Genomic DNA, 12,329 nt, shown 5'->3' with positions numbered 1-12,329 from the left:
ATGTTGTAGTTTTATAATTATATAAAACCATTTAAAGATATGTTTACCTCGTAAACCAAATGTATTGTTAATATTTATTGTGAGTGTTTATTATAACCACGCTAATGACTAGTGGCCTGCACGACGTTCTCCAGGCGTCGAAATGGTACGACAATTGTCACCCCAGACCTCTCGGTCTAAGTGTAGCTAACAATTTAGGTGCGTGATTATCAGTCCCTTATAGATCTATACACAAGTGTCACGCTTTACCTATAAGAGACTCTTGTTATAATATGTCGCAACTAGCATTTTTGGCTAGGAAATTTTGTCCTCATGTACTCAACTCTTGTGTAACTTGTAATCTAAGTTGATGTTATGTACTAATACTCATTCCAAAAACAACTATTTGTATCGAAACTCACTTGTGAAGTTTAAAACCTAATTCAATACACTTCACACATTCAGCTGTGGGTTTGTAACCCTAGTGTTCTGGTTCAAGATCAGAATGGACCAGGATCCTCTTATTGGGCCTAATGGGCCAGTAAACTCCCAATTTGGTTATTTTTAGTTAAGGAACCCTATTTGGGCTCTAGTTTGACCCACATTCTTTAAGCTATAACATTTTGGGCTATATTGGGCCAAAAATGTCCCACAACATTTTCATGGGCCTTATTGGGCCGTAAACAACTTTCTTGAACATTATTGGGCCGTAAACCCATTTCTTTATCATTTTGGTCCGTAAACCTCATATGGGCCCAAACGGCCGAAAACCTTCATATTGAGCCTATAATTTCAAGAATATTCAATATAAGCCCAAAACACTTTTTCTTTCACCTTTTTTTTTTTCCTTTTCTCGATTTAAAAAGAAAAGAAAAGAAACATGGATCATTTGAATTTGTGACACATAATTATTATTTAATGGTTTTTTAAGCTAATAACCCCCATATCTCTAGGAATAAACCTACATGTATTAACCATTTTGGGTCTTCTCCCTTCCCTCTCTCTATTTACGGCCATAAGAGTGTACACCACCATCATCCTTCTTCATTTTTCAAACACAAAAAATCCTCTCTAACTCTGAAGAAACCTCTCATTTCCTCTAAGAAAAGTCGTGTGTGCTTGGGTGTATGTCCAAGAATACTTCATCAAAGACCATCATCTTGGTAAGCTACTTCTCATCAAGATGTTTAACTTCATGTTTATGTTAAACTTACTTCTCTTAACACTCCATTTCATGATCCATGTCCCTTAGTAACCTTATAAGTTTGAGATCCACTCAAGGGAGCTTGTTAGAGCCAAAAACTCCTCGAATCTTCTTCCAAAATTGAACCATCAAACCCAATGTGAGTGCATACCCCTTATTTTTGGTTTTTACTATGTTTTGGGGGAGAATACAAGTTGTTTTGTGTAGATCTACGTGTATATGCATGATATGTGTGTTTTTCATATTATATGTTGTGATTGTTTGCTTATAGACTTCATAAACTCTACAATATGCTAAAATATGATGATATTTGTACAACATAACACTTGATACAACTTATTATGCAAAGAAAAGGTTTAAAACATTTCAAGGTTGTTTAAACTAAGAAAAATCGCATAAGAGGGCCAAAAATAACAAAGTAATCACAAGTAAAGTTATTATATATAACTCACGGTTTTAAGGGACCAAAAAGGATTTATTTTGGATAAATGTGAATCTTTATGGTATTTATGGTTTTAAAAGGGCTAAAAGTGTAAATTTTGACAAATGGGCCTCATATTGGGCTTTCACGGTTTTTGGGCTAAGTTTGCAAAATTTTGGACTTTTGTGGGATTGAGTGTCATTTTAAACAAAGTTGAGCCAAAAATGTTATTTTACAGTTATAAAGGCTGAAAATGATAATTTTATTAATCTTGCGCCAAAAAGGATCAAGTCTATGCTTTTGGGCCGAAAATGTAAACACTTCATACACTTGGGCCGAAAATGATATTTTTGAGAAAAGTTGGTTAAAAATGTTATTTTTATTTGAAACTATTCTCAAATGTAAACTTTTGGTCTTAAGGGACCTAAAGTGTCATTTTTACCAAAATTACGCATACATTGTAAATTTTTAGTCCACTGGACCAAAGATGTCAATATTACAAAAGTGGCCTTTTTATGTCATTTTGGAAAACGATTGAACAAGAACGAACATTACAATAACAAACGAGTCAAATACGTTAGACTCACTTTTATTGGGCTTGGAATATACATTACATGCTTAGTGGGCCTTAGTTGTCTTTTTGCATGCTTGTTGGGCCTGAAATATACATTACATGCTTAGCGGGCCTTAGTTGTCCCTTTGCATGCTTGTTAGGCCTGGAATATACATTACATGCTTAGTGGGCCTTAGTTGTCCTTTTGCATGCTTATTGTGTTTGGAATATTAGTGGGCCTTAATTGTCCTTTTGCATGCTTATTGGGCATGGAATATACATTACATGCTTAGTGGGCCTTAGTTGTCATTTTGCATGCTTATTGCGCCTAGAATACACATTACATGCTTAGTGAGCCTTAGTGGTCCTTTTACATGCTTGTTGGGTCCCATACATTCACATACATACTCGTTGGCTTTGTAAACCTAAAATATACACGCAAACAATATACATTGTGCAATGCCATATTCACGTAAATTCAGTTAAGGATCCGGTGAGACACTTCGTTTGACACCTATCGAGTTTACAAACATAGCCTGTAGTTATAACCAGAGTCTCCTGGAGGGAGAGCGATAGTTTGTGTATAGATCTATACGGGGGTGACACCCCACACCTGAGTTGTTCGTTACAGTTAGACTAGGTCAGTCTAGGGTGACAAACCTTACCTTAAACAAGTTGGCGTTTGAAAGATGTCATGACAGGCAGATCAATCATTATTAAGTATGGTTATAACGACTCACTTAGAGAAATTAAGTCCGTTATAAAATCAACGGAATACAATTTCATTTGGTAACACGGTAACATACATGCACTAGTACTCAGTCTTAGGGTGTTAAGACAACAACGTTTTATAAATAGACAATATCGGATTAACTTGGATCAATCACTTCATACATTTTCAAACATTAACGCACATGCATTAATACAAGATCGGACACAAATACTTCAAACCATTTTTCAGAAAATATCGGATTTTCTGGTGTTTACAAAGTAATACAAAACAATTTACTCAAACATGCTTATGAACTCACCAACATTATATGTGTTGATGTTTTCAAATTAACTTTTATTCTCAGGAAATCATTGAGCAGGTTGATCAACAAGAATACTTTGAATTTTGTTGTGTTTTGTTATCACCATACTTTGGATATTTTGGCATGTAATTTGAATTACAATACTTGATGTATACAATGACAGTTGTAATATTGCATGTGTGATGATGATGATGTTTTGTTTCAATTATATACACTATGATGATACTACAAGAATGAAGTCACCCAACCCTTGGATGTTTCCGCCGTTCCTCCGATTCGTGGGTGTGATATAATACAGAACTTTAGCGTGTACTCTAGAAAGTAAGTGAAGATAATGTCTCACAACCTTGTATTAACCGGTTTACGTATAATGTAATGAAATTCCTTTTTCTTGTAATTGTATGTATTACCTTTTCATAGTGTTTACATAGTGTGAAAATAATTATTCTTTTAAACAATTATTTCTTTGTCCCCAAAATGGTAAAATAGTGTGAATGTTTCATAAACTATAACAATTATAGTTTATATAAATGTTTAGTTGAAATAATGAATCATTTGTATGCTATTATCAATTTTTCATGATAATAAATTGAAATGAATAAGCATATATGTATGTTTATATAATTATACCCTTTTTGCTCAACATATTACAAAAGGGTTAAAGTCTCATAAACTATTTAAATATAGTTTATTTATTAAAATCCAATTGTATGTTTCGTATACGTACATACACACACACACACACACACACACACATATATATATATATATATATATATTAAGAAAACTGTAGTGTATTTGTACAAAAAATTTATAGCTTCGTAATTTTAGCAAAACTTAGCATGTATATGCTCACGAATTTTGAAATAAATCTATAAATCTATTTCATGTATTTTAGCATTTTTTTCACAAACGGTAGTAAAAATATGTGTATTGATATTGTATTTTTAACACAAGTTTTCGTGTGTTTTACTTGTATTTCCCTCTAAAACATAGAAAAATCGTAAAAAAATGTAGGGGTATGAACTCACCTTGGGTGTGTTCTTGGCTGGATAACGAAGCGAAAGTAATAATTCTTCATGTTAGAAAACTAGAAAGCGGTCGTAATCTAAATAATATTTAACACGTAATAATGTGTGTAGATTAGTCGAAATAATAATAAAAGTGTTGTATAAAACATTAGATTATATAAGGAACTTACAAAGATTCCTAAGAATCAATTGAAGATTTAGTCTCCTGGGAAAGGTTTGAATGAGTTCCTGGGAATGTTTGAAGATGTTCTGGGCAAATCGTATGAAGATATGAAGATGTTTCTTATGAATTTTAAGAGGAAAGTAGGAAACTTTGAATATTGAAATGGGAATGATGGAAGGGTTTTATGTCCTATATATATAGTGTAAGAGTGATGTGATATTTGCATTGATATGTGTATTTTACCACCTAGGAAAAAGTGTCACCGGATAAGGTTTGGTGTTTTCAGTCTAAGGCTCCAACCGAGAACCAAGGTCTTTGGTCTAGCATGATCTCAGTCATGGGGTGTTCTCGGCCAAGTAGGTTTCGCTCTAGATAGTGTTCTCGGCATAAGAGATTTCGGCCTAGGAAGCAATTTTGATTCTCAAAACTGAAATCCTCAACAATGTAACACTCGGTTTTGGAAGTGTTTGATTATGTCTTCAGAGACCAAGGGTATAATCGTAATCTGATGATTCAAATTTTATGGGTGTAGGGTCTTATTCGGAAGTTTGTAGGTCTCGGGTGTAGAGCTGGGAGCGTAGGGTTTCTCATCACCTTTTCGTGGATATGAAGTTCATAGGAAACAGACTTAAAATGAAGAAGTTATAGTACTTTGAGGGTATTGGCATTATTGGTCCTTAAAAGAGAAAAGTGGCAAGGAAGGTGGCTAGTATGAGTACGCCCAACATAAGTTGGGGGTACGCCCAGCGTAGAGGGGATGAGGAGTCGTGAGTATTAGAGATATACACCCAGCGTACGAGAAGTACGCCTAGAGTCCTTAAACCCTAATTTTAGGGTGTGCCACTATATAAAGAACATTATACCCTCAAGGGCCAGCCTCTTTCTCACCCTTAGACAGTTTTGACGAAAACCTAATCCTCTTTGAGAGTTCTTGGAGCTTGGAAATCTTGGTGAAGATCATTTTGGTGATTTGGATCCACTCTTCAAGGAAGCAAAGGTCAAGGAAATGTAGAAAGTTCATATTTGGGGTTGTTGCTTCTCTACAGATCTTTTCAAGGTATAAAGTCACGAACTTGATGATTATCTCCTTAGATCTCTTAGATTGAGTTTTTGGGACCATTTTGGTCCAAAGGTTGAAGCTTTGTGGTTCAATCCGATTTCTAGGACTTGGAGTTGCTACTCTCAGTTCTAAATGAGTCCCTAAGGCAGAATGTTGCCACCTTTGATGTCCTAATGGGTTCATGCATGAGTTAAGACCATTTTCATGGAAGTAGATTGTTATTTTTGGAGTTTGAGCTTATGTGGGTCATGTAAAGCCATCAAGTAAGCAACTTTCTAGTTTAAGATGTCAATAAGTACTTGGATCTATAATATTAGTTTCTGGAGTAGAGTATTAAGCACTTAATGGGGAAGTGAATTAAAAGGGGGATTACGTTGAGCGTACATGTAAGTACGCCCAATGTACTCATCATTTGGCTAATACACTTAACGTACATAGGGGTATGCCCAACGTACTCATCAGATATGGGTTTGGGGTGTTTTGGGCCTCGGTTTGGGCCATGCAAGGAATTTTGGTTCTTTAAGCCTTAGTGGGCCATCAGAAGTCAGATAATGTGAGCCAAGGAGATGCTTGGGCTGAGGGTAAAGCCCATTAGAGGATTTGGGCCCAATTTGGCAAATTAGGCCATTGGTAGGCCACTAGTAGGCTTGGAAAGCCTACCTAGTGTTGGGCTTTGTTTTGACATTGGGCTTAAGTATTGGATCATACTGGGCTAGTGGTAGAATGGTCATTTTACCCCATACAGGGATTAAGGATTATGGTTTGGGACCCAATTTCTAATTGGGTATATTGTTTGGTAGTGGCAGCTCGGGAAGTTGGCGAGGCAGCAACAAATGAATTCATGCAGGAAGCTTCTGCAGTGCGAGGTGAGTCTTCTCACCATACCAATGGGTCTAAGGCACCAAGGCCAGCCCATTTTATGATAGTTGGTATACTTTCTATGTAGAGGTGTGTGATATGTATGTATGCATGATATGCGGTAGAGATAGCCTTTGTGGGTGATGGTAAAGATAGCCTTTGTGGCTAACGTAGAGATAGCCTTTGGGGCTAACAGCAGAGATATCCTTTGGGGCTAACGGTAGAGATATACTTTGGGGCTAAGGGTAGAGATAGCCTTTGTGTCTAATGGTAGAGATAGCTCTATAGCTAAGTGATATGTGATACGTGGTAGAGGTGTCTTTTATAGCTAATGAATATGTGATATGTGGTAGAGATAGCCTTTGTAGCTAATTGTTATGTATTATGTGGTAAAGGTAGCTTTTATATCTAATTGATATGTGGTATGCGTTAGAGATAGATTTTATAGCTAATATGATGTGTGTTGTGTGGATTGTGTGTGTGGTATGCTCTAGGGGACTCACTAAGCTTAGTGCTAACAGGTTTTGTTTATGGCTTCAGGTATCATCGTTTAGGAAAGGAAGAGCTCGAATTGATTGCAATACACACACCCTATGATTCCGCAATGAATGATTTTGGGATAAACTCTGATAAATGGTTTACTTAATGATGATTTGAATTGTTAGAATAAATGGTATCGATGTTTTAGCTATATTAAAATGAAATTTTTACCTTTGATTTTTGGGTCGTTACAAACAATAATGTGAATTTTCATGATTTAATTTTTAAGTATTAACTTTTGTTGGCACAGTTGACTTTTGTTTGACTTTCTTTGACTTTTATTGACGCGAAATAACCAGTTGTTACATAAACATTCAGATAACATTAAATCAACACTTCAGTGAATAAAGTTTGAAACTTTTTTCATTTGAATGCCTCTGAACATGAGATCTCAAAGCTATGTGAAAATACAACAAAAAAACATGTATGCCACTAAATGGAAGATGAAGTTCATTTCTTTGTACCACAATGGTCCATAAGACCCAATGATCCAACCTTTAGTCTTGGATTTGTCGAAACTCTCATCATATCCATAAAAGGAACAATAACATGCAAAAATTCCAAGGTATACAAAGCTAAGAGCATCAAGTAACAATCTTGAAGACTTATAGAGATCCAAATGGGTCAAGAAGGTTGATGAAGCTTGGATTTTATCTAAAAACACCAAAAAATCTTGAATCTTCATAGCAAAATCTTTCCAAGACACCAAAAACACCAAAGAAGGAAAGATGGAGTGAGTTTTTGTTTTTAGAGAGGGCAACTGCAAGGATACGAAACCCTAGAAGGTTAATTCATTTATATAGGACCAAAATCCAAATATTTAGGGTTTTGTACCTGCTACGGCAAAACACAAACCTACGAACATTGTAGAGCTTCATGTGGAATAGGTTTATGCTATGGTGGCGTACAACAAAACCTAAAAATCATTTTTATTAAGTTAATACAATTAAGGAAGTAGCATACAGAACCACCGTATTACAATTCTCCCTCACTAGGATAAGATTTCATCCTTAAAATCCATTACATAAAATAACTCATGATAATGCTCCCACGTCTCCTCCTTAGGCTCCCACGTTCACTCGGAACACTTTCGGTGTTGTCATTGCACCTTAAAAAACACATTGTTGTGTAAATTTTTTTAAGATAACAACCGACTGCTCAACATAATTCAGGTGCTCATCCACCTAAATATCATCCATAGGAACCACTATAGACTCGTTCGCTAAACATTTTCTCAACTAAGAAAAGTGGAAAGTGTTATGGATCTTGTTGAGGTCCTTAATGTATTTGAATAAAATGTTATATTTTCTGATATATTATACTTAATATGTTTTGAAATGTTTATTTGTAGGTAAAATCGATGTAGGGATGCAAAAGGAAGAGAATAGAACTGGAATGGGCGAAAAACGATCAGAACCAGGAAACTAACAGAAAAGTGTGTTGCGCCCTACCCATAGGCACGCCGCGCTCTATACAAAATATATTCTTCTTGTGTCGATTTATGTGTTTGAGTACAATACGGATTCTCCATACTACGTTGTGGCAACGACATTACCACGTCGTGGTGACTAAAATCTATAAACAGATCAAAAAAATTAACCTTGAGGGATATCTTAAAACCTACTTCGATTTCTACGATAATACAGTTTAGAGTTGACGTTTTGAGGGTCTAAATGGCGGATGGAGGGTTGTTAAACTTATATGGAGCAAAATATGAAGGATTCGAGAACCGATTCATGACGGAAATCATTCGTTGCGGTTTTGACAACGATTAGTAACTCTATTTTTCTATTGTTTTTACTTTATGATTTAGGAATCTAAACCCCCTTTATTTGTGTTCAAATTAGATAAATTGTTGAGATTATGGATTACTTTTCTATTTGGATTATTTATTCTTGTTTAATTTATTTTGTTAAATTTGACTGAAGATCCATTCATGTTAGAAATCGCTACTATATTGGCTATTGTTGAATTAATATATTTTAGATGACTAATCTTGTTGTGTTAATTTGAATCATGGTTCCATCATCATTGGTAATTATGACTAGTGTTTGACCACAACCTAGGGTTAGGTTGATAAATTTATGAAATTTAATGTGTATACATGTGTTAAATGATGACTCTATGCATTCTTTAGTTCTCATGACCATTAGGATTAATAAAGATCAAATCTTACTTAATACGAACTGAACACTGATTTTTCAGAACATTGGTTCATCTAATCACTACAATTAATAATCTGTTAAAATCAAATGATTAGTAGTCTCATCATTATGCTAGTCATATTAGGAATTAGTGAATAATGAATAAATTCGTAAACTACCACTGCACTTAGTAATTAACCATGATTCTGAGATGTACCTCAATTTAAACCAAAGTACATGAAGTGATTCGTTTCCAATCAGTTTGTCTAGATAGTTTACTTATTAATTGTTTGAGATTTTAAAATTAAACCCCCTTTTTATTGCTTTCTTTTATTTAGTATAACCTATAATCAAAAACTATAATGCTAATTCACCACCGTTCCTTAAGTGTTCGACACATTTTCTTGCCACAACTATATTACTTTATAATTAGGTATTCTACCTAATGTTTGAGAGCCAGGTGAAATAGAATCAACTTCATAAATTTAAAATTAGTTCATAAAAAACACCCTAAGTTTTTGGTACCGTTGTCGGAAAACGGTTTTCAATTAATATAATTTATTTGATTATTCATTATTTGTTTTTGCGTTTTTTTATTATTTTATTTTATTTTTATTTTCATTGATAACGTTGAAAGGTTTTGGCTTTTTTCTGTACATTTATTTGATTTATAAAAGGATGGACTCGAGAAATTGAAAAATGAACAAAAATGCGAAATTTTGAAGAAGAGCCCCATGCCTCTAAGTAGTACCCCTCGCATCGAAAAAAATTGCAAAAAAATATATAGCGCCCTGCTGATGCCTATCACCTTAAATCTAGGTTATATCTTTCTTTATTAATGGGGTGTTTGGTTTATCTTTTGAGAAACAAAAAGTCATTTTAGAAAAAAATAAAATATAAAAGATGTTTGGTAAAAACATTTTAAAAACTACTTTTGGATTTTGGATATAAAAAAAACTGATTTTTTGGAAAAGTTAGGAAAACCTAGATTTTTTGTAATTTTTCTAAAAAAAACTTTTACCTCTCAAAAACCTAATTTTTTTGTAACTTTTCTAAAAAAAAACTTTTACCTCTCAAAAACTGATTTTTTATAATTTTTCTAAAAAAAAACATTTACATCTCAAAAGATAAAACCACCCATTAACTTTACAAATTCTCAAAAGATAAGTCAATCATCCATTAACTTTACAAATACACAAACGCGCAACACTTTTTGATCTATCAATTATCGACGTCTTTTTATGGTTTTCTTGTTTAATCGACAATGCAAGTAATGCTTTCTTACTCATCGTCTTTTAATTATTCTTTCTATTATAGATTTGGGGTTTTTTATTTGCGAGTTAGGGCTTTATATGAAAATTAGGGTTTCGATGATTATGTCTTTCTGTGATGTTATTCTTGAAATCGATTGCATATATCTATGATAGATAGACCGATTATGAAAACTTCATGCCTAATTTATGGAAAAACGACTTAAAATTGCTTCGATTTAGGTTTTATGTGCGAAACAAGTGTTAATGTGAAAATACGGTTTCATGTTTAAATCTGCTTAATTTGTGCTGATTTGTTTGAACTGATAGCTTATATATCTTGTATACATTCCGATTAAGAGATCCTAACATCAAATGATCTAAACTTAAGGGATTCGACACTTAATTTTGGACAGACCTCGTCGATATTCATCAGGCACACTGCGACTGGCATGATGCGTTCCCTCAAATAGCAAAATTATTTTCTCGTTTTTATTATTATTCTGTGATTAGACTATAGTTTTGTGTTGACATGTTGTTCTGGAAATTAATTCGACTTTAGTTTTTGATTTTTTGGTTGTCCTGATTCCAAACGTGTAGTACAACAAGATGAATGGAAACAGAAAACCAGATTCAAGTTATGTTTGAAACTATTTAGTTTACTTCTTGTCTATTTTCACGATTCATGGCACCTAGAGTTCGTCGACACACCCCAAACTTCAATTAACCACAACCGATATATTGACAAGATGCCTCATCAATATTGAGGTTCACCTCAATCTACCCTATACACTTGGATATTTCTATCACACATTGCTATTGGTTCGACAAAACAGGGAACAAGATATGTGGAGGATTTCGACCGATGATCCTATTGGGCCGTAGTAGCAGTTAGAGCCAACGCCTGCACAATAGAGACAACAACGACATAGACATGCTTCAGCTGCATCACAGTAAGGCCCAGAGGTAGAGATCGACATGTGATTTCTATCACAACAAGTATCGCAGTTGATTAGCAATGTACACAAGATGAGAGGGGAAAGTCCAATGAATAGGGAGTGTTATTTCTGTATTCTTCCAAGTTTAGATATTTGATTTCCCGCCATTCCCCTAGTCGGGCGATGAAGCTGAGCCATCAGGGGCACACGATGACGAGGATAATGAGCGACCACGTTATCCTTTTTTAGTTTATGCTGCTAGACTTAGTATTTTGGTATGTTATTTTGGTGTGTTCTTAGTTTCTTTAAATTATGTAGTTTGGTTTTTTATTTTATTTTCCATGTTGATGCTCTTATTTAGATCTTTGCAGAATTTTTACTCTTAAGATGTTGGCAGTAAGTTCAACGATTAGAAGGATTGAGTGTGATTTCATCACTAGAGATATTTCATGAGAGGCGTTGAATCATATAGTTATTGAGTTACTTATCCACACAAGAGAGGGATCATGGTTTTACTAAAAGCCACTAGTGGAGGGAAGAATTTATACGAGAGACGAGACGAGTCACGAGTGTTAGGCTAACATGACTTGAGTTGATTTTTTTTCGCGAGACATTTCATTGTTGAGTTTTCATGTTGTGTCACTTGTCTATATGCATCCCGAATAATACATTTATTAATGTTCAGATTCCTGAAACTTACGAACACACGCCGCGTTCACTTTATAACTTGTCACATCTTTTTTTCTAGAGTTTATAGATTATCTGTTATAGAATGTTTTCGCCAATTATTTTACGCATCAAGTCCTGACATGAGCTCATCCAGTTTTTAGTTTCCGGCAAAATTTAAAGTAACATTTTTTCAACACACATTTTGTAGCAACCACTACAATCAGATTTGATCTCGTTATTACTATACTAGGGGAGTCTTAATCTCGTCACTACTATACTAGGAGAGTTTGTTTCTTTTCTTCCTTTTTAGCTTTTTATGTGATTTAATTTTCTTATGCATACATGGTGAAATTGCATGAAGTAAGTGTAAGGTAGGGGGTCAAATAAAAATATTATAGATTGAAAAAAAAAAAAAAGGAGAAAAAACTAGAAAATTTACAAATTTTGTTTTGTTCTTATTGTGTTGGGCTTGAGCTTGCTAGTTT

The 12,329-nt window shown here is 34.3% G+C and overlaps 1 long non-coding RNA gene across 2 annotated transcripts; it reads left to right on the top strand.

The window, feature by feature from the left end:
* The first annotated feature begins 10,160 nt into the window (after window positions 1-10,160).
* LOC145041604 (uncharacterized) lies at window positions 10,161-11,880 on the top strand. Of its 2 annotated transcripts, none has more exons than XR_013680304.1 (2): window positions 10,161-10,257; window positions 10,838-11,880. It is a non-coding gene; the product is annotated as an uncharacterized LOC145041604 (long non-coding RNA). The 2 variants fall into 2 exon arrangements; XR_013680303.1 differs by having other exon boundaries at window positions 10,629-11,880.
* The last annotated feature ends 449 nt before the right edge of the window (window positions 11,881-12,329 follow it).

This window comes from Lactuca saligna, chromosome 4, assembly GCF_052625555.1.
Source record: "Lactuca saligna cultivar CGN05327 chromosome 4, ASM5262555v1, whole genome shotgun sequence".
NCBI lineage: Eukaryota > Viridiplantae > Streptophyta > Magnoliopsida > Asterales > Asteraceae > Lactuca > Lactuca saligna.
Note: the sequence above shows the minus strand (reverse complement) of the source record. Positions and strands in the feature narration are given on the sequence as shown.